Below are 22,327 nucleotides of genomic sequence, written 5' to 3'. Positions count from 1 at the left end.
CCTGCACGCAGTGACTTGCTTTCTTGGAGAGGAAGAAGAGGCACATTTGCCTTGAAGTTGAAAACACACAGGTTGAAACTGTATTAAGAAACAAACAAAAGAAAAACAAACACACAAAACCCACCACCGACAAACAGCCAAAAAGACAACAGAAAAACTTTGAAAATGAGCTTGTCAGTGTGCCACCTTTTACTGATTTAAGAAACTTGCGTGCCATAAGTTTGGTGTGTCTGGGCACTATGTTGTGCTCAGAGGAGGCTTAGACAGTGCAGCCATGTGCCCAGCAATAAATAACAAGGTGTAAAGGCTCACAAGTCTTGTGGGTCCTCAAACTGTTGTAAGTGCAACACATGCTCCCTTGAGAGAGGAGAGGAGGGATAGAGACTTCTGCCTGTTGCACTGACCTGCGCAGCACTAGGTTGTGGTGGTCCTTTGGTTAGGTCTGCTTACATACTTGCTTCCCTGCCTCAAATCCTGTTTGCAACTGTAGATCTTACAGGAAAGTATCCACTTTTAAAAATGCTTCACATAAAAAATCTGCCGTAATCTTTAAAGAAGTTGCTGTCACCTGTGAAGTAGTAATATGCCCAAAAGTTGTTCCTTCTTTCTGGTCTTGACTTCATCCAGATCACCTGCTAGTATTGAACCTAGCGTTATGTTTGACAGTGAAGGTATTTGTTTTCCCCAAAAGATACTAAGTCACTGCAGTGAAATAGCCACTTCACTTTCTGTTTGTGGACTTTTAGTAAATTGTGTCCCTGAAAGTGTGTCTGACTACAGAGCACTTCTCCCAGGCCTTTAATTGCTCTTTCATGTTTTCCCCGGACTCTTTCTGAAGTTTGTAACAACCTGTTTGAACTGTGAGCACCAGAACCATTAACTGTTGTGCTACTGCCAAGTGTAGGGGGTAGCATAACCTCCCCGATCCAGCTCCACAACTGCCTTCCCCTGCAGATGTGAAGCACTACACTGACCACTCATGGTACTCATCTGCCTACTGGGTGCAAATTCCCAGCAGGAAGATGCCTATCAAGAAAGGTTCTGGTAAGTGCTATATCTTTGTTCTTATCCATGATATATATAAGTAAACTAATGAGTTTCCATGTTTTATGTATTACGCTAGCATATCTCAGCACCATCTCTGTCAATGACTTCTAGTTTGTATGTTCCCTGTTCAGCTTTTTGCTTCTGTTGTCAGCAGGGGTCCTTGAGCATCAAGATAAAAAGCATGCCTAGTCTACAAACATTATTTTGTGTCTTGGCTACAATAAGAAAGCAGTCTGGCACATTACACTCTTTCTTTGGAGACTGTTCTTCCCCATTAACTTGTATGGGCTGTCCCACGGGGATCGTCTCACTCATTCAGATAATTGAAGATCTCTGTGGGTTCCCCTTATTTTTGTACAAGACAGCTGAGCAGACATCTGTGAGTGTATTCCTCTTCTGTATTTGGATACTTTTATTTAAAACCATAGAGGAACTATTTATCTGCCCTGGTGGGGAAAAAATAAAATAAATATAGCCAGAGCTTTTTTTCTTGCAGAGTGATGTATTTTAAAAAAATTTTGACTAAGCATAGTTAACATTCACAGAGCCATTGTTAATTAATGTGTTGTTACCTGATATTGTTAATCCTTTCGGTGTCTTGGAACTTGGCTGCAGGTGCTTGTTCTATATGTGAACATAAATTCAAGACAGTGGTGTTTAGGTTTTGCAGATTCCTTCATGTTCCACAGTTTTCTTTCCTTAAGTGCTTCCTGGGGATGCAGGGCCCATTAGGCTGAGGTGTTCAAGGCAGAAGGGTTACCGTAGCCAACATCCCAGAGGAGTAGCATTCTCCTTTCAGCTCCTCATTCCCTATGACTGGTTGCTGGCTCAGAGCAGGTTGGCTGGGGATGGACACAGAGCCTTGAGCTCCTACCTCTCAGTGCTGGGGCAAGCTCTCTGGCAGCCTTGACACCCCCTCGAAGCTCGCAGATGAGGTTCTTTGCCTTATTATTCTGTAATGCCGCTCTCTCTGGCAGCTTTCCTGGCAAATTCGTCAGGGTTGTGACATTAAAGCTGAGGAAGAGTGAGGATATCAGAACAGTATCTAATGCAATCAGAGCAATAAACTGAGGAATGTGCCTCTTGCAGCCTCTCCAATGTATTCAGTCAGCCTGTTTCTTGAGCCCTGTGGAAGTCAGATTGGAGCACAACTTCTAATTAGGTATCTGGGTCATGTCTGACACACTCTTCATTTCAGCATTGCCATTTCTGTGCTCCTACTTAGCTCTAAATTTGCCAGCTGTTTTCCTTAAATAATTCCACCTTCCATTAAAGGATTGTGCATCTGACGTAATTACACCCACAGTAGCGTGAGGGCAGCCATAGAGACATGGAGGTAGAAATAGCTCGGCGTTTTCCTCCAGCCTTGGCATTCTTCAACTGAATCATGTAAAATTTGGGTTTCTACCTCTGCTGTGACAAACTTCTTTAGCTCTGGTGAGCTCTCATTCATGCATCTAGACTCTCTTAGTTTAGGCACACCTTGGGAAGGAGCTGTCCTCTGTGCCATTGAGTCCTCTGGTCCTTGTCTGTCAACTGTTTAATCTAGAAATGTCAAGACTAAATTCCATTTCATTGCCTATCTTCAGCAATCAAAGGATTTGTTACTCGTTTGGATAGATTCAGGGATGGGTTGCAGGAATTTTCTTCAAAATAGTCTCAGGCCACAGAGCATTTTCTGAAACAGAGACATTACATGAGTTAAAATAGTACCAATACTAGAGAAGCAGATTGAGAGCACTGCAAAATCGCTCTGGTGACGGGGGTATGGAGTATGAGACTAAGAAAAAAAACTCTTTGCATATGCAAGTGTCAGGATGGAAGTTTCTCAGTCTGTGACTGATGTTGTTAAAATGGCGTTTGCTCTATTTATTAGGGCCCATGCTGTCAAAAGAAAAGATCTTGACATCTGGTTTTGTCACCCCCCACTCATCTTTCCTGGGATTACTGGGCTAGTCTGTTCATGGAAGAGGGGTTGTCTGTGTTAGAGACAGTTTGTTAGAGACTTGTGTCTGTGTACTATAGTAGGTGCCTTACTAACACCTTTAAAAAATGATTCATTTTTAAAATGAAGAAATCCTGCTGCTCCTCCTTCCAGATCACCCTTCATTCCCCCTCTGCTCTTTCTGTACTGTGTGTGGTACGTTCCCCAGTCAGCAGGTTCTGTGCAGCCTCATCCACTGTGGTCTGCTTAAAGCCCACAATCATTTCATTCTGCGCATGATACTATTAACCCCCACCACCTACTGGTGTCATCTTCTGCCAGATTCACACTTTCTTCTCTGCCATTTCTTGGGCTCGAAGAAGCCCCTTGCAACCTGCATAACCAGGTACACTGATGATAATCAAAGGGGTGCTTTCAGAAAGCCGCTGTGTGTTTCGAGTGCCTTTCATTTCCAGGAATGAAAACCTAGGATTAACCACTTTAACTCACCAGTGAAGCAGTTAAGTCAGACACAAGCAGCTGAGCTCTTTGCCTGTGGTTTTGTATGGGCTTTCTGCCTCTTACAGTGCTAAACAGTGCAGCTTGACAGCAACCTCTGAGATTTTATTATATCCATTCATGAATTAGTGAAGACAAAAGTGTAACTTGCCTGGTGTTAGACACAAAGGCTGTAGTGAAGGTGAACATAGAGACCTAGGTACAAGTCTGTCCCTTTTCTTGTTATGGCTGCTAGAAGGATGGAGACACTGCAAGCAGGGTCCTAGGCAGAGGCAGATTAAAAATCCCCATGTCTCAAGGTTTAGAGGAGATGTACTCTAATGTGTGGCATGACAGCACATGGGAAGGGGAGCTTGAGGGTATAAAAGGGGAGGCTGTAAAGCCATCACATCTTGATTGTTATGGTCACCTCTAATTACATGTTTTCACTTCAGGCTACCTCTGGGTAATGGAGATCATACACATGGACCTGGAGGTTTCCCCTGTAAAATAGGAGGGGTGTCCTTTGCAGGTGGTACTGAGAGAGATAGATTAATATGCTGCCCCAGTGAGACATAAAACCGACAGCTGGTTTGTGTCATGTCTGCATGGGTTTGTTGAGCCATCTTGCTGGCTTTACTAAATTAAAGGAAGATAGCATCTGCTCTTCAGCTGTGTCACTTGGCAGTACCTGATCAGCCAGACTGAGACTCTAATTCTGCCTCTGTTTGCTAAAGGAGGGAGTTACTCACAAAGTTCATCCTGTCTTGTCCCCTTGCATAGCAAACTTTACTGCATTGGAATTTTGTCTGGGGTTGACATCCTTTATAATCAAAAGATGTAACAAATCTATCTAGGGGTAATTCTCAAAAGCATGAATGGGTATTTATTAGGCTGCCATGGCCCAGTGATAATCCAAGGGAAATGTCCATGGCTATGTATTCAGGGAGGTGAAGGGATGCAAACAATTAGAGAGAAGAGCAGTAGGCAAGGAGGTGCATTGTTTTGCTTTCAGAATTACTACTTTACAATATCAAATTACAGACAGCATACAAATACCCAACAATTTAGTTTCATAAAAGGGAGCATTCTAAATCAGCATAATCCATATAATTACTGTAAAATAGGTTTAAGACAAAAATGTGCATTTAATAACCAGATGATAAGATTGAAGGTATCTAACTGGAAAAGAAAATAAATCTAGTTGAATCTAAGCCAAATGGGGACCTGCTTATCTCTGTTCCTGATAGCTACTGATTATCCTTTCTACAAAAAAAGATAAAAGCCCTCTTTGTTGTTGCTATAGATCAACTTTTCTTATGTTATTTTTAATGCTAAGAATGCAATTAAGCCCCATGACAGTATGGCTGTTTTCATTGTCATGTGCTTTGGCAGGGATGTTGTAGCTTTGTATGGAGCTCTTGGTCTCTTCAGGATGGAATTTATTACGGTCAAACTGGTCTATATTTATAGGTAGTTATATTCTTCCCTAAAACTGGAACTTAGCCCAACCAGCTATTGCCCAACCAAGTACAGCTTGGTGTAGTGACAGGTCAAAGCGTTCACAGTGCTAGACAGGCAGCTCTGGTAGACAGGATTACACCAAAAAACTAGAGGCAGCTAACTTCCTGACCACATTTTGTAAGCCTCAGAAGTGTAAGAGTTGGAAGAATAATTAGCAGGTAGATGTGCCCATAACCTCCCATGACCCACATCCCTGTGCTGGCTCTGATGACAGTCCAACAGTGTAGGCACTCTTTCTCCTGCAGATAGCAATTTGGGTGATCTAGAAGCTCCTGTGCAAGGGAGTCCCCCAGGCTGGGAACCTTACTTCAATCGCTCATGAGTGCCATGTGGCCCAAAAGGCATAAGCTGGCCATGTCTGCAAGTAGTGTTTCAGATGGGCATTACCAACAGTTGTCTTGTTCCTGAGCACCTGCAAATGCTTGAGAACTTTCATTGTTGCCATGGGTAAGCTTCCTGTATGCTTTTCTGCTTTGCTGTCACTGCTCTGCTTCCTGGACTTGATTGCATATCCTGAATCAGTCAGTTTTCTGCAAACTTACATCTGAAATAGTCGTGGAATAAACACATCCTTGCTATTCTGTGTTTACATTTCAAATGATGGGAAAATCTGTTCTCCTTTGACTTCCCTGTCTAGATTGGGGGGCAGAGTTCTGTCTTCCATGGGCTTAATTAAAAGCAGAGTAATTTAGCATGTTAAAATCAGTATTTTGCACTGATTTTTTGTACAATGTTGGAATTTTGTGTCTTTTTTTTTTCTTTTTGTTCTGTTGATGGCATACTCATGAGAGGCCACAAATTTGTTGGCCTTTCTTGGATTTTTCTGCAGGCTTCTGTGATGTCCATTTTGACTGGTATTGTAGCAGATTGACCTGGGTTGGAGGTAAGCTTCCCACCAAAGCTGCTCTATCACTTCCACTCCTCAGCTGGACAGGGGAGAGGATGTGTAACGAAAGGCTTGTGGGTCGAGATAAGGACAGGGACATCACTCGCCTAGTACCATCACAGGTGAAATGCTCTGGACTTGGGGCAATTGGTTTAATTTATTACTAACCAAATCAAAGAAGGATAATGAGACAGTACCAAACAAAAAAAAATTGGGCAGGGAATAACTGGATGAAATATAACAAGGGGAAGTGTAGAGTCCTGCATCTGGGCAGGAACAACCCCAGGTTCCAGTATAGGCTGGGGAACGACCTGCTAGAGAGCAGTGTAGGGGAGAGGGACCTGGGGGTCCTAGTGGACGACAGGATGACCATGAGCCAACACTGTGTCCTTGTGGCCAAGAAGGCCAATGGCATCCTGGGGTGTATTAGAAGGGCGGTGGTTAGTAGGTCGAGAGAGGTCCTCCTTCCCCTCTACTCTGCCCTGGTGAGACCCCATCTGGAATATTGTGTCCAGTTCTGGGCCCCTCTCTGCCTGCTGGAGAGAGTGAGGGAGACTCCCTTATGAGGGAGCTGGGTCTCTACAGTTTGGAGAAGAGGAGACTGAGGGGTGACCTTATTAGTGTATACAAATATATAAAGGGGGAGTGTCACGAGGATGGAGCCAGGCTCTACTCAGTGGCAAACAATGATAGGACAAGGGGTAATGGGTACAAACTGGAACACAAGAGGTTCCACTTAAACTTGAGAAGAAACCTCTTCTCAGTGAGGGTGACGGAACACTGGAACAGGCTGCCCAGGGAGGTTGTGGAGTCTCCTTCCCTGGGGACATTCAAAACCCGCCTGGACACATTCCTGTGTAACATTATCTAGGTGTTCCTGCTCCGGCAGGGGGATTGGACTAGATGATCTTTTGAGGTCCCTTCCAATCTCTAGCATACTGTGATACTGTGATACTGTAAATACTGAGTAATATCTCATAATGATAAAGTTACTTCGTTGGGATCTTGATTTCAAATTTGCATGGCCTTGTAGACTGATGATATTTGCACGGGACAGTCTGTGAGTAAGCTGTCAAAAGGATGTAAATATTGCCCTTTCAGTTTGCTCTCTCTGGTTGGAAACAATATCCTGAGCTACCTGCCTTGGGGCCTACTGTGGTTTGTTCTGGGTATAATGCTAGCAAAATTTGCAAAGCACTGACAGGTTTCAGACTGTGAAAATAAAACCAAAAATGAGCATTTACAGAGGAAGGACTCTGCACAGGAGGGTAACACTGGGGAACTCCATTGGCAGGAATTAGTACTCATAGTGTTCAACACACTATGTGTTCATGTGTTCAACATACTATGTGTTCATGTGTTCAACACACTATGAAGTTGTATGGTGGTTTATGTTTTTAATTTATTGTAATTTATTTTTGCATACCTACCATTGTTTTCATCATCTATGTTTTTAATCCTTGTGACTGTTTTTAACAAGCCTGTACTCTTGCTCCTTATATGTTTCCTTCATGCACTTCTACTCTGTCTCTGTTGTAACTGCAGGGGTGGAACAACCTGAGCAGATGGAGGAGAAAGTGCAAATCTGTGGATCTGTACTTGCCTTTGTACGTGCAGGATAAGCTAAAGCTAATCAGTGTGAAACTGAGAAGTTTATTTCAGAATGAATCACTAAGTTGGACAGAATCTACTGAGTTGTGAGATACCATGATTGTAAATATTGACCAACCAAGCTTCTGACTGGCTTCAGTAGAACTGTGACAGTGCCATTAGCAGTGAAGTTGGTATAAAACCCACAGTGAGGGAGGAGGAGGCACAGCCAGCGCTGGTAGGGTGGTGTGATTGCAATTGGCTAAAGAAAATTTGCAGGTTTTGACCAAGGAATATGAGGTATTGCCACAGGGTTATTCTACATACATCACCAGGGGAAGGAGGAGGAAAGACAGAATAGAAGAAGTTGGCTTTCCTTGAATATTTTATCTCAGAATTTTTTCTAAAAATTCTTTCAGGATTGCCTGAGTGTGTGCTGATCCATGGCTTGCAATTTAACTCTTTAAGGAAAAACCCAGAAAAATTGCAGTTGTTGACACTCCCCTTGGTAATGCCAAGTGGCCAAGAGGAGGTATTCTCCCAATCCCTGTGAGGTTGCTACAGGGAGTTTTGGCATAGGGGTAGTCTGGGAGAATTTTTGCAGGGTTCTTCCCTGTGCTTTGCTTTTAGCTGGAGCCATAGGTATTGTGTCTCTCTTACCCTTTTTGTCAGTAAATATTGATAATAAAATGTGCAGCTGATGGGGCTAAGAGTAAGGGAAGAACGGTCAATGCTAGCTGACTTTTAAAAATAGCATAAGAGCCTTTATAATTTCTCAATTATACTTCATTTTGTGGTTGAGATATCTAGCCTGGGAGTCCTGAGAGGACAGATCCAAGAAAGGATTACGGAAGACAGTTCTTTTCCAGTACTACTCTTGGTTTGAGACTTGGTAGTCATATGTTTTGCTGGAAAACACAAGGCCACTTGGCATGCCTTTGCTACATCAGAGTTGATTTGCTTTGTGATTTATTTATTTCTTATATGGCCTTTGGAAGAGTATTTTGTATTGAGATCTGTGTAATATTTATAATTTTGATACATGTAGTCAGTATTATTATATTTAGCATGTGTCATGATTAACTATCACTGAGTTTCCTTGCTTTTGTACAGCGGGATTTTTGGTTCCGCACCTTCCAAACATCACTTGCATGCTTGTTCTTGCAGTGGGAACCATACAATGAGCAATCCAGCAAATAACTCTCTAACCTGTGCTCCCGAGGAAGGACTGCATTTCTGAGATCCACAGAAAAGATTACCCTTATCTCCCCAGTGATACAGCTTTTGGAATTCCCACTTGGGCTCACAAGAACTTCCATGTGTACCTGTCTTTATTCTGGGGGAAGGCTGGTAAGCTGGTTGCACTGGGATAGATGCTGCTGGGCAGCTCTAGGATTGACAGTGGAGTGACCGGAGCTCCATGCCCACCCTGTTGCCATCTTTCATAGAATCAACTGTTAGAATCATAGACTCAACTAGTTCTCGGGCACTACTGGTGCGAGATGATGATGACTCACTATGGTTGAAAAGCTTACCACACATCTGAGTGTTCCTCATGAGCGTGTGGTCCTGAGATGAGAGTGAGAAATAAACATAAGATAAATAAGGCCTTTCCTTCCTCTGCTTTTCCACGCCTGTTTTCAGATACAACCTGACAGTGTGACCTGTTGTATTTTACTGTGATCTTGAAATTCTGCATGTTCTGGAAGTGTTGAAAGCCAGGTTGGATGGGGCTTTGAGCAACCTGGTCTAGTGGAAGGTGTTCCTGCCCATGGCAGGGGTTGGAACTAGATGATCTTTAAGGGCTCTTCCAACCCAGATAATTCCCATGATTTCCTGGGACCTTTTCATCTCACGTCTTATATACACTGTGAGTAACTTCAGCTGAGATGGTGTCCCCCTCTCTGCTGTGTTTCTCCCGGGGCAGGGGGAGGACGGTGCCTGCTCCTTTCCTCCTGGAGCCCGTGTTTCCTGTCATTACCGGCAAAAGTAGTGGCACCTTAAGATCACTGCGGGCTCCGTCGGATTCCAGCAGCGACCTTGCCTCCCCCTTGCACCGCCCGGTAAGCTGCCGTCCAGAGGGTTTGGGGTCAGGCCGGCTGGCTGTGACCGCAAGAGGGCCGGTGGCCGTGGCTGCCGACCCCGCGGTGCTGCCGTCCATTCCCGTCCCCGTTCCCATTCGCTTTCCCGTCCAGGCGCAAGGCACTGAGCAAGCCGCAGCGAGCTGCCTCCCATTCCATGGGCAACACCCCCACCTCCTGGCCGCGTTGGGACGTGCCTGCCCGAGCCCAGCCGTGACCAGCTATGTCCCGGGGCTGTGGAGGACCTTGCTCGGCTCTCCAGAAGCTGTCGGGACTGATGCTCAGCCTCCCCGCTGCTACCCAGAGGCCTGGGCAAGGGAAATGGCATAAGGTGAAACGAGGAAAGGAGCAACATGCGTTTCAATGAGCATGTGATCTGAAGGCATTTTAAGAATGTTTGTAATCCCGGGAAGATTTGTTTTCATTGTAAAAGGTGCTGTTTAGCCGTGAAATCCCTGTGGTGTGGTCTCTGTCCTGTGTCCCTGACCAGTGTACTGTGTAAAGTAGGTTTCTAAAGTAGATATTCTGGCATCTGCCACACCAGAGTCTGCTTTCCATCAATGCTCGTTGAAACGAAACTGTTGCTCTGACAGCCCTGTCAGTCATTTTACTCCCGATGACATTCAGAGGCTGGACTGACTCTGGATTTGCCCAGCGCCTACTGGCGGGCCCCTGAGGATGTTACAGTGCAAATGTGAAACACTTGTTATTACTGGAAAGCAAATGTAAGAGTCTTGTGAGCACAAGTGAAATGTATTTGTCTTTTTTTATTATTATTATTTTAATATTAATGGAATATTTTTAATAAAGTATTTACATAGTCCTAGTTTCTTCAGTCACTTGTGAAACTCTGCTCTCTGAAGATATTTTAAGACTCCTCTCCCTAAACTTCTGACGAATTAAAGTACTTCTGAGACCTTACTGAATGCAGTGTTGCTGGCTTGAAAAAGAGCTTTGCTTTACATTGAGATGATTTTGAGTTTTACCTATGTGGAAACTAAAAGCACCAGAATGTGCATCACTGCATTATAAGGCTGTTTTGTATAAATCTGCCAAGGCAAACTGCACCTGCTGAGAAACACTGTGAGCTCTGAGGCTTTTCCTCTGCGACAGGGCTGATTTCAGAGTGCACAGAGGAGCTGGTATGCCCAGCAGTGTATTTCTAGAGCAGTACCAGACTGGGTTTTGTCAAGAATCAGTGGTGATAGCTGACAAAGTACCCTTACCCTCTTGAGGTTTCCAGAAATAAGTGAGTGAAGCTGCTGGGCCTCAGCCCCAGGCACTGCTGGATGGGAATTGGAAAGCAGCAGCACTGTCTGGTTTGTCCCACTGCTGTTGGGTGTTGCACCACGGAGTCTCTGAAGTGAGAGCTGCTTTGAACAAGGCTGATCCTCCCTGCCTGATGAAGGGCTTTACGAAGCAGGTCCAAAGAAGGGCAACGAAGCTGGTGAAGGGCACAAGTGTGATGAGGAATGGCTGCGAGAACTGGGGCTGTTTAGTCTTGAGAAGGCTCAGGGGGGACATTACTGCTGTCTACAAATACCTGACAGGAGGCTGGAGCCAGGATGTGGCTGGTCTCCTCTCCCAGGTAGTAAGTGGTAGAACAAGAAGCAATGGCCTAGGTTTAGGTTGGATATTAGGAAAAATTTGTTCATGTAGAGGGTGATCAGGTAGTTGCCCAGGGCAGTGATAGAATCACTGCTCCTGAGCACGTTCAAAAGCCATGCAGATGAGGCCCTCAGTGACATGGTTTAATGGTGGACTTGACAGTCTTGGGGTCATGATTGGACTTGATGATCTTAAAGGTCTCTTTTAACCTAATTGTTTCTGTGGTTCTATGATTCTATTCTATGAAGGCTGTGCTTTGTGATCCTGCTTGGGTAACAACCAACTATGCAGCTGTGTCTGTTCTGAGCCTATCCCACTTTCAGGGCCTGTTGCTATCTGAAATCATGACTGCTTCAGAACAGCCCAACAGTTTTTCTAAGTCCAAACCCATACTTACATTGAAAGGAGTTGAATAAAATGTTGGTCTTCAAATTCTTGGAAAGAATAAAAGAAAGGAAGGAAAATAATTTCCTAGATTCCTTCTGTCATAGCATGGAAACAAGAATGACTTAAGAAATTCATAAGCAGATATTTTGCAATTCTAAGCCACACTGTTTTGACAGTAGATTCAATTATTTAAACTGAATGATACTTGTTTAGTGCAGCTTTCAGATTTTCAAAATGCTTCTTACTTTCAGAGGTCATTTGGCAAAATAAACTTGAAGAATTTTCAGACAGGAAATACAATTTTATAGCACAGGTATTTAGGAGAAGCTGATGGTTGTTTTTTCTGCTTCTGTTATTATGTACAGTCCTGTGAAATCCCATCAAATGCAAGAAAGAACAAATAATTTGCCTATTTTGAACTTGCTACTTAATTATGAATGCTAACAGATTTATGCCTGTTGGTCGTTTCAGTGTTACCATTAAACCATTCTGCACATTTTAAATTCCCACTGGTCTATATCTCTGCCCAAATTTGAAATGCAGGAATGAGCTGTTGCCAACAAAATCAGTTGCTCCTTGCCAGTTTAAGCACTTTTAACACATGGTTTGGGAAGCCCTGTTTAAAATACAGTCTCTAATGTTAGTGCCAATACTGTCTCTTTGTTTAGCACGACAGAAAGTAAATAATCAGCAATTGCTTATATGATCTTAATTCATCTGGCATTACCCTCGACTAAAAGAACTTGCATGTGCAGTCTTGCCAGAGAGTTGTTCCTGATTCCTGCACCAATACAGGGCACCAGTGCACCCTGCATTATACACTATTGAAAGGCCTAACAGGGAAACGGAGGGGGGAAGGAGGGAAGCTATGCAGTGCCTATTATTTAATTTTAAGCACAATAAACTCCTGGATGGAAAATACCTACAGATGTCAGGTTATTTAATTTTCCACGTGATGTGACTGTCATAAAAACGAATAGTGCATATGGTACTCAGCCTTTCCTGAATAGTAAGAGGGAAAAGAGTAACAACATGTCAGGAGGAATCTGATCTCTTAGAGAATTTGATTATGCTAATTATCCTTATCTATAATAAAGAACACAGGCAATGATGCCACAGCTTACATGGAAGTGTGTGATTTTGTGAAAGAGAGATCTGCTGTGGCCAGAGCTCTTTAGAAGGTTTAAAAATCGAGTGCTGCTGCAAACAGAATTACTGTGGAAATTCATAGGAACTGGCTGTAGGTGAGGACTAGAAAGTCAGATCTCCTAGTAAGCAAGCCTTGTGCCAAAATCATTAAAATGCTGCAGCTTTCAGAGCACTTTACTGTCTTGCACCAGTTAGTAACATTTACACCTTTGCAGGGAAACTGTTATGACACTGGTGAGGGCAAGGAGGACCTTGATGTGACAGCCTTTGAAAGCCACTCTGTGAATGAGGATTCGGTGTGAAGTGACCTGATAGTCACATGCTGAAATACACCAGTTCCCTTCTATGTTTTATTGATCTTCCTCTTTCCTGGAGAAGAAAATTCACCATTAAAAATACTAAAATATGATTGAAATGTCAGAAGGGTTGACTTGATTTAAATGCTATGCACATGAATTGCATAGCAGTACAAATGTTTCAGCCCTAACAGGATCTGACGTGTGAATCTTCAATAGCCCAGTTTCCAGCAGTGCTCAGAGTTGCTTCTCTTGCTGTTGGGTTGCCGAATCATTTTGACAGTGTGAGGAATGGCATCTAAACACTACTATGTGGCAGAGCGCCAAACTGCTAAGCTGCATGAGCCACTTCAGTAGTCTGAGTAACACAAAGGCAGAGCAGCCTGAAAAGCAACTGCAAATTTATGATCAATTGTAGGTGTAAAGGTACATCTTGAGACACCCACAGTTCTTAGTGATTTGTAAAAGGAAGTAACTTCTGATGCTACAAGGAAATGCTTGTAGCTCTTTCCTGTAGCAGTTACTACTGCTGCTGGGAGGCTAGGCCTGCAAGGTACAACTTTCCTCATCTTGTGTACCTTTATAATGGCTCTCAAGGCAGCGTGCTCATCTTCTGTGCCTGTTACAAGAGGAGCAGGTACAGGTTTTGATGACGCAAAGGATGGGATTGTTGATTTCCTTTATTTTGGATTTCCTCCCATAGTTGTAGTACCAGCTGTTTGTTCAGAGTTGCATTTGAGGACAGAACAAGGTCTGGGCACAAGTCACACAATGTCATTAATTTCGAGCAGGCCAAGTTCTAGCCAAGCAAAGCTGCAAAGGGGGAATTACACTGCAAAGGGGGTTACGGTACATTCTGAGCTCTGGAGGGTGCTTGTGTGTGTGTACTTGGGTCTATCAGCATGCTTATTGATGCCAGGCCTGTCTGTAGATAGCACTGATAGCAGCTCAGTTTTTCCAAGGCAGGTGAGGAACATTTAGCACAATTAAGTCAGTGTAGTTTCTCCTGTGGTAAGGCTACTGAGTAACATGCTGAGCATCCGGTGCAAGGGCAGGGCTGACATGACACAGCTCTTTCAAAGTGGAGGGAATACAAGTCTGGGGCTGGTGTGGCACCAAGCACTTTGTATCGGTGCAGGTCAACTGCAAAAAGATCTTTTGCTGGTGTAACTTTTTTCCAGTTGAGTACCTCGTTTAAACTGTCCTGGCAGACCTCTTTCATTGGGATTAGCTGTGCATCCATTCAGAGGTTTGCTAACTCAGCCTTACTAATACCACTGTAGAGTGATCATTTTAAATCTAGGGCTCTCAGCTAGTGGGCATCCTTCTTCTCCTCAGAGCTGAATGACTGTTTTTAAACAGTGTTGATGGGAGGGTATTACAAGTCAGAAGCCTGTCTTTGGGTCTGTCTTCTGCTACTTGCTTTCACACTTTGTAAAGTTACCTGAGCTATTTTTAGATGATCAGCATCGTAACAGAAACAGTCTGGCCATGATATCTTATGATCTAATTTATCTTTACCTGGGTAAATGAGCCCACACATCACTCTGAGCTGTCATGTCTAATAATTTATTGATTCTTGCCTAGTGAAAATCTCCCTCTACGAGTCTGCATTATAGAGGGTATGTGCACTGTGGTAGTCTGGCCCATATGATGAGAAGGCAGAAGCGGCTCCAAAGAGCAGTTCAGAAGAAAGAGCTACTAACAGGGTACACAGGGAATTTGGAGTTTGCAAACCCAAATCTCCATCTTTCATCTTTTATATCCATCTATATTTAAAATGTAGGCAGGAGTGATTTTTTTGTGTGTGCATTACATATATATATTTGAAAGAAAGATCAAATTTACACTGCAGTGCTGATGGCTAAATTGTGAATTTACAGCCCATTACTTTGTAAGCTATTTCAAAGTGCATTAACACTCAGTTGTTAGATATTCCGTTCAATTCCTTGTGAGAGCACATAACAGCTCTGCAACTCTGGTGTGTTGACCTCTAACTGGTCTCGCTCCCTGCTGCTCATCTCCCTATCCCATCATGGCTATAGAAACCTGTGGCATTTTCTCTCTCCTGGGAAGGCTATCTTCTGTCACTCTCCCTGCACCACAAGTGTCTGTCAACACCTTGCACTGCAGACACAAGTCTGGGTCATGACTCCCTTTTGTGAAAGCATTTATTAATAGACTTGCTGTTAATTTTGCTTTAGGGCCTCAGTGTCAGGGGCTAGAATGTGCATGAATCAAACATCAGCATTATTATTTTTAATTGACCTTTGATAAATATGATTCTTATATGTTTTGGGTTTTTTTTACACAGATATGGACATCTATGCAGTGGAGGTATAGAGTGCTTCCTAAGTTCACAAGCAACACACAAAACCAAATTATTAGTATTTATATGGGACTCATCTGTGAAATGCCAACATTTGGTATAAATGGGCAAGCATACTGGACAACTTTCTATAGATAGCACTTAGTAAAAGAGACAGAGGAGGGATGGAGAAATGGTTCTAATGTCATATCAGCCCAAACACTGAGACAAATAACACCCTTGTCAGGAAAACGCAAAGGATCAGAGATTGTGAACCTGTTAAATTTACAAATACTCTGTCCTTATCATTGTTTTATCATCCTGGAATGTTCACACATAGCTTAGCTCCATGTGCTGTTTTCCAGCTTCCCACCAAGTATCATTCTAACTTCACACAAAGTATTATATTTTCAATGTTTTTATTGCAAGAAAAGTAAATTGTAAATTCAAACACCCGAAAGTTACAATGAACAAAAAGACCCCTTAGAAACTTCGGCTGCTTTGATCAAAAAGGGGTTAACACTCCTGCTTCTAATGATTGTTAAAAATTCACAAACAAGATTTAAAGTGAATATAACGTAAAGGAAAATTGCTAGAAGCTCTAAAGTGTTGTGGCTTTGATAATGCTCCTTAAGCTGTTGTAGCTTTGATGATGCTCCTTGCTGACACTGAGTGGTGCAATTACCACATGCTGATGGAGGAGAGCTGCAATTACCACATTTTCTGAGTCAACTGCTGAGATATTTTTTAGATGGCATTGGTATTTATTTATATGCTTTTTGTAGGCAAATTCGATAAGGTGCTTCCCCAATATTTGTAACAGATACCAGGGAGACACCAACTTCATTCTTTTTTTTTTTTTTCCTCTACCATAAAAATTGACACTTTGCATTAAATCCCTCCTGCGAGCAGGAGTCTGTACTTCCAAGCTAGGTGAAAACACTGTGGAAGTCAGTGGGGGACTCTGTAAGAGAAATTGTAGCAGGGAGTGCTGGAGGCCATGAAAACTTTTGTTATGAAATCTTTTTGCCCCCTGAAATGTTGTTCATATGTTTGTTTTTGCAAGCCCACTGGTAAAAGTGCAAATAATTAATTAACTTTTTTGTCCCAGATTTACCAAGGACTCAATGATGTTTGAGTGGGGCCAAAACACATTATTTTCATTTAATATGTGATTGCTGTGATTGGCAGAGTAAAGAGCAGCTTGAGCGGCTGCTCATACACCTATGCATGTATTCTTATGTCATTTTGACTGCTTGTGATTTAATTCTTTTTTCTCCCAGTCTTGCTTTTCTGGTAGAAATATTTAAAGAGCAAATTGTTTGGAAAATCTGGTGCTAAAATTTCTTTTTGAGAATGAAGTGACAGGAAGGAGAACACATTTTCACCCTTGCATGAAAAGACTCTGGACCTTGAGTTTGGAAGTGACTGATGAGAGAAACTGGAGTGTGTAGGTAAGGTCTAGGGAAGAGCTGAACATTTCACATTTTTATTCCTTTTGTAAAATAATAATAATTAAAAAAAAACCATTCCATGCAAAAATACAGGGTTTTTTTTTAAAGCATTAAAATATGTTCAGATAATATAATGCTTACACTAACTCTGGAAAGAGTCAGGAAATAACTAAGCAATCTTGTGTCTCTTCCTTTAGATACGTATTTATGACATTCTTTCATAACGTGATCAGATGGTGGTTTTAAAGTATTTTTTAAGACCTCACTTTCTTCAGTGTTAGTATTTGTCAGTGCAGTGTGAGGCTGTGAACAGTCTGAGGTGCAAAGCTTCTGGTTGGCATCCAGTGATCAGGGGTCAGCTTAGCAACTCCCATGAGAAAGGGCAGATTTTACTACTTGGTCACTGTCATAGTGAGCATTGTGAGATAAGGGCAACAATAGATGGGAAACACGAGACGTCCCATGTCCTGTGTATGGGCTTCCACACGTCAGTGCTTGCCAGCTCAGGATGCTGAGCCAAAAATGCAGTTGCCTTACCAGGCCTAAAAAGAAATGCAAAAATGCATATTCACTGAAGTTTCAGAAGGACTCTTGTACTTTTTATTTGTATTCATATATGTGTATGTGTATGCACATGTATGTGCCTTGTTAGGGACATGCCCAGTCCCCTGGATGACTGGCAGACCCCAATGGTCCTAGCTCCTTTGCCCAGAATAGTGGCATAGGCTACACTCCAGATAGCTGATCTTTAGAAATTGCTGTTCTGTCTGCCTTTGCCATTTCATACAACCTGTGGAAGATGGGTGAATCTAGTTATAGATGGCCCTTCATTTTCCAAGTAAGTCCTGGATTTTCTGAAAGAGGTAGAACAACATGGATTGATTAGAAAAGGTATCAACTACTGTGATGGCGACTCACCTCATTAACTGTATCTTGCCAATGTCCACACACCCTGTGAACTCTTTTTTTAATTCACCTTTTCATGGCTGGGCATTCATTTGTCATGGTGACAGGCTGTGGCTGTCTGAGAACACTAGCTACTATTATAGGATCACTGAGGCCAAACAGAAAATGGAAAAAATAGCAAGAGGTGTAAAACTGCTAGTCTGTCTCTAAACTGGCTGGCTGGATAAATGCTCATTGTGAATCTGTTTGCACATAGAAATACAGCTATTCTGTTGGTATTAAACAACTTGATCTATTTCAGCTTTAAAGAAGAGCCTAGAGAAAAAAGATGTTTTTTGTTATAGGTGAGGAGGAAATAGATGTTCACAGACTACCCTTGAACTGATCATGCTGACTCAGAGGAAACGTAGACGTACAGAGAGGAGCATTGAGGAGATGGCAGCTACTCTTCTACCTGGATCCAGCAACACTTTCTGTTATTAAAACAGGTCCAACTATTTGTTCTCAGAAGGTCTCAAATGCCCTGTTACTGTTTAGTGGAAACATGTTAGAGTCAAAGGTTTCCCTTGGGGGTCATCTGAAAGAGCTTGTGAAATGTGGATGCTGAAAATCAGCCAGAAAAGATCTTCTGGGGAAATAAGTTATGTGAGGAGCATCTGTCACCTACAGGAGAGGTTAAGATGAAGTTTTCTGGAAAACTGGATAAAGGAATATATATCTTGGTCTGACAGGAGAATCTGGTAAAGGATTCACTCAAGTCTTCACTGTGTCTTATAAAAATAAACCTGAATTTTCTCATTTGAGGAAAGGCATAAGTAGTATTTCTAGGTAGGCAAAAGTAGGTTGCAGTGACAGAAGCAGCTGAAAACAGAGGCAAAACCAATGTGTGAGGGTAACCCTAAAACTAGTGGGTTTATGGGAGATGGTAGTAAAGAGATTTCATTATGATTGAATATTAATTAGTGACATGGCTACTGAGGATGACAGTAATTAACAGAGGAAGGAAAGACTTGTCATTGTCCCCAGGGTGAGTAATCAGTCTTGGCAGGTGATAAATAATGGTTCAGCAAACTCAGCAGAAAGATAATCTGCCTCAGGACAACTGGAGAACAACTATAACATCTTCCAGGCTCTTGGCAACATTCAGGAATGATTTCGTGTTTTTAACAGAGACAAATTAAAATCCCTGATCTCAAGTGCTGCTTATATTCCAGAGTGACTGATCACAGGAGTTCTGTTTGAGCTGGTGTTTACAATTTACTTGCACCTTTAAAACCTCTCTTTTTAAATCTTAGTAATACGGGCAAGAAAACTGGGGAGCCATATTTCAGCATTACATGATTTTGTCATTGTAGTTTGATGAAAATTTAATAGATTCCTCAAAAGAGGCCTAGAGCTGGGGACATGATTGTTGGATGTTAAAATGGGATGGGACTTAATCCTGCATTAAGTATTCTTGTATATCTGGAAAGGGATCATGCAGAATGCACTGCACCTCCTCGGAGCAAAGCAGTGCACTGCTCTAGATAATTTTAAGATATCAGGTGTCATGGCAATAAGATGCCTAAGAGATCATAGAATCATAGAATAGTAAGGGTTGGAAAGGAACTTACGATTGTTTACTTCCAACCTCCCTGCCATGGGCAGGGGTGCCTCACTCTAGGCAATGTCACCCAAGGCTCTGTCCAGTCTGTCCTTGAACACTGCCAGGGGTGGAGCATTTAATACTTCTTTGGGCAGCCTTTTCCAAAGGCTGTGGTTTACCCTCACAGTAAAGAACTTCCTCCTTATATCCAATCTAAACTTCCCCTGTTTAAGTTTGAACCTGTTACCCCTTGTCCTGTCACTACAGTCCCTAATGAAGAGCACCCTTGTAGGCCCCCTTCAGATACTGGAAGGCTGCTATGAGGTCTCCACACAGCCTTCTCTTCTCCAGGCTGAACACACCCAACTTTCTCAGCCTGTCTTCATACGGGAGCTGCTCCAGTCCCCTGATCATCCTCTCGGCCCTTCTCTGGACTTGTTCTAACAGTTCCATGTGCTTTTTATGTTGAGGATACCAGGACTGCACACAATACTTCAAGTGAAGTCTCACGAGAGCAGAGTAGAGGGGCAGGATCACCTCCTTTGACCTGCTGGTCATGCTCCTTTTAATGCAGCCCAGCTCATGTTAAGTTTCTCCTCAACTAACACCCCCAAAGTCCTTCTCCACAGGGCTGCTCTGAATCATTTCAGGTCCCAGCACCAATCCCTGAGGGACGCCACTCGTTACTGGTCTCCAGCCAGACATTGAGCCATTGACTACAACTCTTTGTGTGCGGCCAGCCAGCCAGTTCTTTATCCACCGAGTGGTCCATCCATCAAATTGATGTCTCTCCAAATTAGAGACAAGATTATCATGGAAGACAGTGTCGAAAGCTTTGCACAAGTCCAGGTAGATGACATCAACTGCTCTACCCCTCTCCATCAGTTCTGTAGCCCCATCATAGAAGGCCACCAAATTGGTCAGGCAGGATTTCCCCTTAGTGAAGCCATGCTGGCTGTCACCAAGCACCTTGTTGTTTTCCATGTGCCTTAGCATGCTATCCAGGAGAATCTGCTCCAAGATTTTGCCAGGCACAGAGGTGAGACTGACTGGTCTGTAATTCCCTGGGTCATCCATTTTCCCCTTCTTGAAAATGGGGGTTATATTTCCCTTTTTCCAGTCATCGGGAACTTCACCTGACTGCCATGATTTTTCAAATATGATGGCCAGTGACTTAGCAACTTCATTTGCCAGCTCCTTCAGGACCCGCAGAAGGATTTCATCAGGTCTCACGGACTTGTGCACGTTCAGGTTCTTAAGATGATCTAGATCATTGCAAGCCTGTAATCTGTGACCACAGTCAGAAGAAAAAGTAAACTTGTAGTTTGGAGGATGAACAGAAAACCCAGTAAAGATTCTGATTTAGCTTGAACCGTTGTGTGAGGTTTGGTTTTGTTTCCAACAATATAGAAGTACTTCAGCTTGGGTCTTCTTGAAGTAGTTCTCTAGCCATAAATGTTTTGTTCTATCTTTGGGATATTTTTGTTTAGTGAAAAGGAAAAGGAAACATTCATGTTTATAACATAGAACATTTTATTAATAAACATGTCAAACAACAGTTACTGGCTCTGAATATCCCCATATGCTTTTCATTTAACACTGCTTACTAGATGTGTTCTCACATAACAGGCAGTTTTGGACCGCTCGGACATCTTTTTCTGAATAAATTTACTGTTCACACAAAAAAAAAAATATGTGATTTAGGGTGCACCTGGTATCTGGTTTCAGGTGAGGGAGCAAAGTGCTGGGACTATTGCCAGAGGCATTGGTTAGATGTTCTGCAAGGTACTGCCTGCAGTTCTGGTGATCCCAGTGCAAAGAAATGGAACTTAAATTTGAAAAGTTGCCAAATGGTCAAGTACAGGGAGAGTCCATCATAAGAGGACATTAAAAGTTTGGTTGGTTTAGTGAAATGGAGGTGGGGGGCCAATGTGTCAGCCCTCTGTAGAAATTCAGGAGAAGCTATCAGAAAGAAGAAGAATTATTTCCCTTAAATGGTAATTCAAGGATGATATCAGATGCATATAAATTGCATATTAATAAACATATACTGGAAGTTACAAGAAGACTTCCATCTATTAAAAAAGCAATAATAAAAGAATAAAGTTTTGGAATAACTGTCTAACTTGGATTATGGCAACTTGAATTGCTCCTAGGTGGATCTGAGTGTTTTGGAGAATGACAATAAAGCTAAAAATTCCAGCTTGTGAGACTGGTCCTTCAGTGTCTGGTTCATTGATTCTTTCAAGGCAGATTGAGACAATGCCCAGCTGTTGCCTTTTGGTCACATCTGTCTGCTCAGTATTTAAGTCAAAGCAGATGCTTCCCTGATCTTCAGGAGCTCTGCTGATTACCTGCAGGCAACAAGTAAGTTCTTTCACTTGCCTTGGTTGGGGGATGAGGGAGGCCACGTTCATATTTCCACTTGTTGCTGAAGCCTGACTGAAGAGTATTTGCTAGTGCTTCTTGTGGAGGTGGAGGTCAGCTTGCATTGCCAGGGGGAGCAGAAGCTGCTATCACCTGTGTGGAGTAGAACACACGTTTCTACCGGGAATTTCACCTGTATGGGAGAGTCAGTCAGACCTGCAGATATTGCAGGAACCTGTGACACTAGCAGTGCTCTCATCTGTCTCTGTGGCACATCATAATTGTGATTCCTGGCTTTTGCAGTATTTCAGGTTTGCTGAGGGTGTGGGGATGCTATGGGTCTGTGGAAAGTAAAATGTCCTTCAGACTTTTCTGGAACAGGCATCATGTGGGTAATGCTGTTTCTTGAAGGACCCTTCATGTCTGAGCCCAGAAGTGCTCTATGCAGATAAGATCCTCTGGGGTTTGTTCAGTAAGCCCAAACCATATGGTTGATTGGTTCCTTTTTGTATGCTATCTTCAAGTGATGTATCACAAAGCACAGCACTAAGTATTACCAAGGCTATTAACCTAGTGTATGTGAATGCAAATATTTCCCAACAAATTGACTGTATGCTGAGAAGGCATTGGTGTCATGCCTGCAGCCAGACGTGGCATTGTTAGGTTGTACTGCACGTTGCTATTAACTTGGCATGGACTTGCTAAATTAACTCCAAG

General features: G+C 42.8%; 1 protein-coding gene across 9 annotated transcripts in view; it reads left to right on the top strand.

Annotated features, from left to right (window-relative positions):
• RGS6 (regulator of G protein signaling 6) overlaps nt 1-22,327 on the top strand; it is a 293,323-nt gene that overhangs the window by 194,820 nt on the left and 76,176 nt on the right. Inside the window, exon 1 of one of the 9 annotated variants that reach the window (XM_062630850.1) lies at nt 9,444-9,532. The exons of the other annotated variants lie outside the window; for them this stretch is intronic. The gene's annotated coding sequence lies outside the window, so the exon portion shown is untranslated. Of the gene's footprint in view, nt 1-9,443; nt 9,533-22,327 lie in introns of those variants that run through there. 9 annotated transcript variants of the gene reach the window in all.

This window comes from Pezoporus occidentalis, unplaced genomic scaffold, assembly GCF_034315485.1.
Source record: "Pezoporus occidentalis ecotype Australia unplaced genomic scaffold, CSIRO_AGI_Poc_V1 ctg36, whole genome shotgun sequence".
NCBI classification, from domain to species: Eukaryota; Metazoa; Chordata; class Aves; order Psittaciformes; family Psittacidae; genus Pezoporus; species Pezoporus occidentalis.
This window is presented reverse-complemented; position numbering and strand designations above follow the sequence as displayed.